Source organism: Mandrillus leucophaeus, unplaced genomic scaffold, assembly GCF_000951045.1.
Source record: "Mandrillus leucophaeus isolate KB7577 unplaced genomic scaffold, Mleu.le_1.0 Scaffold965, whole genome shotgun sequence".
Classification (NCBI taxonomy): Eukaryota; Metazoa; Chordata; class Mammalia; order Primates; family Cercopithecidae; genus Mandrillus; species Mandrillus leucophaeus.
The window spans coordinates 865668-873361 of NW_012110530.1; positions in this window are offsets into that span (position 1 = coordinate 865668).

A 7694-nucleotide genomic window follows, 5' to 3' on the forward strand; every position below is an offset into this window, starting at 1 on the left:
AGCCAAACTCATAAAGACAAATGTAACATATGTTAGAAATGGAAATGATCATTTTTGCAATGCCTACAACATCCTGCAGTTCAAGTGAAACTATTTCCATTTTAGTTGTTTTTCTCACGTTGGTGTAAATCCTCCCAGGGTGGGGAGAGTGGAAAGCATATTACTTCAAATCTTCAAGATTTTCTTTAAACTAAGACAATTTGCACACACATTGTTTTATAAGTGGGAGCTGAACATTTTTACACATGGACATGAAGATGGGAACAATAAACACTGGGGGCTACTGGGGTTGGGGGAAGAAGGGGGAGGGTTGAGGGTTGAAAAACTATCTATTGGATATATACTCACTACCTGAGTGATGGAATCATTCATATCCCAAATCTCATTGTCACACAACATACTCATGTAACACACCTGTACCCGCAACCCCTGAACTATAAAAGTTGAAATAAATTGGACTATAAACTTCACATTTTAATTATAAACCAATTCCAATTTATTTATTTCTCAATTTGCTGTTAGTATTTAACTGTGATGAATCAAAATATAAAATTTTACACTAAAAATTCTACAGCAAATATTAGTTGACTTAATCACTATATCTTTAAGTTCCCCCTTATCCAGACTTCTATTCCACTATCTCTGTTTCAATAATGTCAAGATCCTCTAGATGTGTTTCTTCATTCCTGCCAGTATGAGATGTGTAACTTATGTTTAAGCAACATTTTCAATTTTGAATTAAGTAACTATTTCTTACAATAGCAAGGAATGTACTACTCCTGGCTTTCAAATTATGTTGTAAAGCAATTCTAGTCATTGATCTGCAGGGTCAGGGATAGACATGGTGCCTTACATTGTGAACCCTCAGTTTGTGAGCTCCCTAACTTAGGTGAGGTTCTTACAGATTCTCTAGGCCAGGGGCGGCTGACTTCATCCTGCCAAAAAGGAAGAAATTGCACTTTCTATCCTGTAAAGTCAGAGAGAATCTGGTGTTTAGAGATCTTTCGGTTTTTCTGCCAAAATGGCTATACTCTAGGTCATAAAATCCCATTCCTTCTCTACCAGGGTGCTGAAATCGACCAGGAAGACCTGTAGAGACCATGCCTTCAGTCTCTTCTGAAGCTGTGCCCTGCAGTTACAGAAGAAAAGGTGTTCTTTGTACACTGCCACGGAGAGCCTTAAGAGTTGATTAATGTAAACTTATTTTCTCTTTTTCAAGGCTTCAAAGACTGCTAACAAAATCCAGCTAACTCCACAGTCCTTACAAATACCATTGCCTGCTTTAAAATATATTAGGAGGATAGGCTGGGCACAGTGGCTCATGCCTGTAATCCCAGCATTTTAGGAGGTGGAGGTGAGGTCACTAGAGGTCAGGAGTTCAAGACCAGCCTGGCCAACATGGTGAAACCCTGTCTCTACTAAAAACAGAAAAATTAGCTGGGCGTGGTAGCAGGTGCCTATAATCCCAGCCACTCAGGATGCCGAAGCAGGAGAATTGCTTGAACCCAGGAGGGTTGCAGTGAGTGGAGATCATGCCACTGCACTCCATTCTGGGTGACAGAGCAAGATTGCATCTCAAAAAATAATAAAATAAATAAAATATATTAGAAGGATAGCTTAGATGAAAAGTGATCTTACGTCAGGTGAGGGATAGGAGGCATAAAAGAGGAAAGGATAGTTTTAGTGGTGATAGGTATGTTTAGTATATTGACTATGGTAGTTGTATCATGAGTGTATACATAAATCCATACTCATTAAATGTAGACATTAAATATGCACATTTTTGTATATAAACTATGCTTCAATAAAGCTACAAAAATACCATTGCTCAATATTTCGGTGCCACCACTATTACAGAAGCCAGAGTTTCAGATTTCACTATGCAGGATTCCAATCCACCACAAATGATTCTTAACAATATTACAACTTTATAGAGACTTTTTATGCTGCTTTAGGTGAGGGGTTGTCACCTTCCCACTTTCCAGATACAGTCGTTATCAATGTGACCAATGAAGGTTCAGATCCTGAGTCCAATCCTGATGGTTTGCTTTCTATGACTTTTAACCACATTCTCTTAACCTGGGCTTCCCTAAAAAGGTGAGATTTAGACAAGTACTTGCAGGCAGACTGTTTATCTTGGGAACTGATCCCTAAGAATAAAAATCAATGGACACTAGAAGAGTAAGTTAAAGAGAGGAAAGCAAAATCAAGTTGTGTTATTGAATGGATTATGATCGTAGGAAAATGGGGCATGATTCCAATCAAGACACTCTTAAGAGCACTGGAAAATTCACCTGAAGTCTTAATCTGAGACAAAAAGAGGAGAATATTTTACCCACCAACATTTATATACCACTAATTAAGTCTTACCTTCAAAAATGTCAGGTTTGTGCATGTGTCAGAATCACTTGGTAGATTCCCACAATTATTACAACAGCAGAAACAGAATATTTCCAGTGCAAAAGAGAGATGAAAGTCCTAGTGGAATGAGATGCTGTCAGGTTACACCTGCATATGGCTGATTCCTGCATCAATGGCTGGAGCTTAAAAATAATGGGAAGGTGGCTCGAGTCTTGAGGCAGTTTACTAAAGGTATACATTTTATACTCTGTAAATCCAATATGAGAGTCAGGGGCTGAATTAAGTGGCCTCCTAGCTTTAAACCACACTGACTATCCATCTTTATTTTTGGATCAATAATAGTTAGCTTGTTATTTCTGCTTCTTAAGCTCAATTAAAACAAACAAACAAAAACAAAAAAAATCTTATATTCAGGTACTTCTTGCCCATTATTTCTTTTTCTAGGTACTATGTCAGGTGCCAGAAGTCTGAGATGTATTTACTGCAAGCCTCTTCTATGGAGGATATTACAACTGAACTAGAAGAAAGGCATGTACTCAAATTGAAATCATAATGCAGAAAGAGTACAGGGTTTGATACCATTTAAGCTTAAAGATTATCAAAATCTATATTTAGATTGTTTCACAGTGATTAAAAATTATGTGAGAATTTTAAAAATGAAAAATACTATTTTATAATGAACAAAATTGTAAATATTTGTAAAATATTTACAAAGTTGTAAAATATTGTCAGGGAGCAGAAGAAAGAAAACCTGTTTTCTTATACCAAGTGTCAAGTATTGCTCTGGATGGTTGTCATACATTATAATATTTCATTCTTACATGAGAATATCAAACTATCAAAATAAGTATAATAGTATGCACCCTGTCTTCTAAGTGGGGAAACAGACCAATATCATTTGGTCAGGTTGTTAGAAGCCACACAATTATTATGTGGTGCCTTATTATTTTTTACAGTGTATCACGTTTCCAACATACTAAACAATCTATTACTTTTCTATTTTTTGACTTTCTACTGTCAACTACTGGAAAGTACATTTATATACTATTATGGCTATTATTTTTGCTACTCCTACTATTACTTTATATTTGCTTCTATTGTTCTCCTACCGCTTCCATTGATCTTGTTATTGCTACTTTTACTACCACTATGAAAACTAGCACCGTCACAAAACAAGCAACTGCAGTTTTTCACTGAGCACTTAATGAATTTGTCATATCTAAATGTTTACATCCACCTCCTGTAATCCATCTGACACTGTTGTTCAAAATATATATTAATAAACATAAGTAAGACAAGTCAGGCTGAAATTCTGGTTGTGTTGCATATTTAACTATTTTTGCCTTTGTAAGCTATTACTTTATAATCATCCACAAAATTATGTGAAGAAAATCTCCTCATAAAATACATACAATTTCATCATTTAGAGATATATGTGTTAATATCCTTATGTATTTATTCATTTTCTTCTCAGTATGTGTATTAAGAAAATGGTATCTTGCTGTAAATATGTAAAGGCAATTCTTGTATTCGTGCTCCTTCCTTCCTTCCTTCCTTCCTTCTTTCCTCCCTCCCTCCCTTCCTCCCTCCCTTCCTCCCTCCCTCCTTCCTTCCCTCCTTCCCCCCCACCTCCTTTCTGATTTTCTGTCTTCCCCTCCCTCCCTCATTTCTTTCTTTCTTTCTTTTTCCTTTCTTTCTTCCTCTCTTTCTCTCTCTCTCTCTCTCTTCTTTCTCTCTCTTTCACAGAGTTTCGCTCTTAACATCCAGGTTGGAATGCAGGGGTGTGATCTCCGCTCACTGCAACCTCCCTCTCCTGGGTCCAAGCGATTCTCCTGCCTCAGCCTCCTGAGAGCTGGAAATATAGACGTGTGCCACCATACCTGGCTAATTTTTTGTATTTTTAGTGGAGACAGGTTTCCATCATGTTGGCCAGAGTGGTCTTGAACTCCTGACTTCAGGTAATCCGCCTACCTCCACCGCCCAAAGTGTTGGAATTACAGGCGTGAGCCACCATGCCCAGCCAGCATATTTATTTATATATTTGCCTAGAGTATCATTGTTTCCTATGTTGTAAAATTAATTAAAAATAACATACCTTAATTTATTTAACATGTCTTCAAATATTACAAAATTCAAATATGTTTCAGTTACTTTAAATTTCTTTAACAATTTATTTGTATTTTTGTTTGTTATTACTGTAATATTATTTTCTAATTTTCACATTTTATTCTTAATATTGTAAAAATACTTTCATTGTTATGATATTTACCCTTATTTTTCTGATATCCTGGAGACATTTATTTTCATTTGTCTTCTTTTTCATTTTATTTGAATGTTTGCTGTTTTCTTTGTTCATGTCAGTTTTAATTGTTTTTATGATTTCTTACATAACTTTTATGGTTATAAATCCCTTGCCTTTCTATTTTTAATTAACGTTTATTTATATGTTGCTCTAGTTGTTAGAAGATTTTATTAGTAAAACATAATATTTGGAATCCTTGACTTTCTTATTTGGTGCATATTGTGAGAACAGAAAATAATATTTTATTATTGTTTTTCTAAATCATCACTTGGCCTAAGAATATTCTTCTTTTTTGAATGAGTTAATGTTCTTTGCAGGGACATGGATGAAGCTGGAAACCATAATTCTCAGCAAACTATCACACGATCAGAAAACCAAACACTGCATGTTGTCACTCATAAGTGGGAGTTGAACAATGAGAACACATGGACACAGGGAGGGGAACATCGCACACCCGGGCCTGTCAGGGGATGGGGGGGTAGTGGAGGGATAACATTAGGAGAAATACCTAATGCAGGTTACGGGTTGATGGGTGCAGCAAACCACCATGGCACATGTATACCTATGTAACAAAACTGCACAGTCTGCACATGTACCCCAGAACTTAAAGTAAAAGAAAAGAAAACAAACAAACCAAAAAAAGCTAAAAACAGGAAAAAAAGAATATTCTTCCTTTTCTATATGAAAAATCTCATCTTAATTCTATGATAATTATTCTTACATTAGTATACTCAGATCTACTTCCAAGATTTCAATTAGTCTGCCTGTATAGGACAACAGATATTGGAGTAATTACTTAATATATTTTATTTAGTTTTAATATAATTATGCTATTCTCACTCACTCATTTTTTTCTCCCAAAATGTTCATAGATATCAATATTTTAAATTATTTGAAAACTACTTCTAATGGATAGAGTCATCATCAATTTACTAGACTTCCTCTTCCAATACATTGAGAACAGGGTTCTTATGAGGATAAACCACTAACTTTGTGACCCTGGGCAATTGATATAGCCTTTCTAATTCTTTGTTCATCTGCAAAAATAGGTAATACTTAGTATCTCTTTAATGGTGTTGATGTCAATACTTCATTAGATAAAACATGGACGTACTTTAAATAGTGCTTGAGATGACTTTGGAGCCAACTATTACATTTTCTATTATCATAATGATGACGAATATCCAGCTTTCACGTGCTAGCAAAGCCCATTACCTTTAAAACAACTTTCATTTCTGTCTCTTTTGCCAGCAAACATGCAATGACCAATTAAAGTTCTCTTAAACTCTATACTCTTTTCTCTGAGTCTCAAAACTGGCACTTCCCAACAAATTAAATGTAAACTTACTATTTTTTCCTACTAATTAGATATTCATTCTGCCCTTTACGATTACTCCCACTTATTTCCTTTTCTAATGGGGAAAGGCTGAAGCCTTTTTTCAGCATTCACCAAATCCTATCCAGGTTTAATGGATTTCCACAACCAGACTTCCATTTTTACATTAGCCTTTTGTTCAGATTCACTACATTTCTTACTTAGGATCACTGCAGACAACACAGTGATTCCATACATATTGTTTACAATTTGTCACTGAAATATGACCATTGTTCTTGTAAACTCAGTACCTATTTGGGAGGAAGTAAAACAATGGTCATCTTTTCTCAGTATTGCTTATCATGGTAGACAGAAACAAATTCCTATCTATGGAAGACAGAGAAACTACTCTAGCTCTGACAGATGAGTTGCACAACTTCTAAGATGAGATAACTATTCTTAATATGCTCCCTTGCTATCTCATAATTTCTAGTGACTGCTATAGGAAAGTAAATATTTTAATTGAAAAAAAAGTTCTTCAAAGATTGTAGTTTCCATTGGAAAGCAAAGATACAGAGAGCAAATAGCAAAATTAAAGGATTTCATAATAGCTGGTGTTCTTTAATTTAAATGAGAATTCTCCAAATTGATTCGTGTTGGATAGACTACATTCTACACAATGTACCTAAACATTATCTGTAGTTTTAAAGAGGTTTCTGGCACATAAAAACATTCCACCGAGGCAGTGAAGCAATTAAAGGAATAACTCAAAGGCAGATCCAAAAGAATACAGAGAATAAGAGCACCACATTAAATATCTTTTTTTACATTAATGGTTTGATACTAGTATTTTAAGTAAAAGAAAAATAGCTATTCAGTCAACAGAAACAACATCTACATTCCTTTTTTTATGTTCTCCATTAATAATGTCATGTTAATCATTACTTTCCTTGACCACAGGTGTGAAATTACTGGAATGTTATTGTGTTTACAAATTATTAAGAGAGTTATATCTGCAAGTACTATTTTATTAGACAAAGAATTTTTTAAAAAGTATCCAGTGAAGGTCACTATTTACACAGATGTATTCATTTGCAAGAACACACATAACAAATCTGTTCCGTTGTGTATAACAAAGTAATTTCATGGTTGAATGAATCTATGTAATTAGCTATCATGTTTTAGCATAATAGTGCCCTTATACTTAGTGGTGAGTCATATTTAAATGGAGAATTCTGATATGTAGCCTACAAATAACACAGTAGCAAGTGTTTCTTAATAATAGTAAGATGTGTGTATACCACATTGTGGTTTACAAGGCACTTTCACATGTATTATCTAACTTCACAATGTTCAGAAAATAATATATTTAGGGTGGGAGTTCTATTGCTAATAAACATACAAAGAAAATGAATAGGAATATGAAAGACATCTTTCCTCATAGTCACTATTTCAGAATTAGAACGAGAACATACTTATCCTGATTTCTAATTCTTAAAAGTATGGTACTTTTCTTACCAAGTTTTTTTTTTTTCTTTTTTATGCCCTAGATTTTATTAACTACAATACATAATAAATCCAATAGTACTCTGACTTGTTTTCTGTGTTGGGAATAAAGTGAAACTCCCTTCCCACCATTGTACATCCTTATTTAGAATTCTAAACTGTCCACTGTTTTAAATCCTATCCAAAAGTTTTGGATTACATTGACTCCAT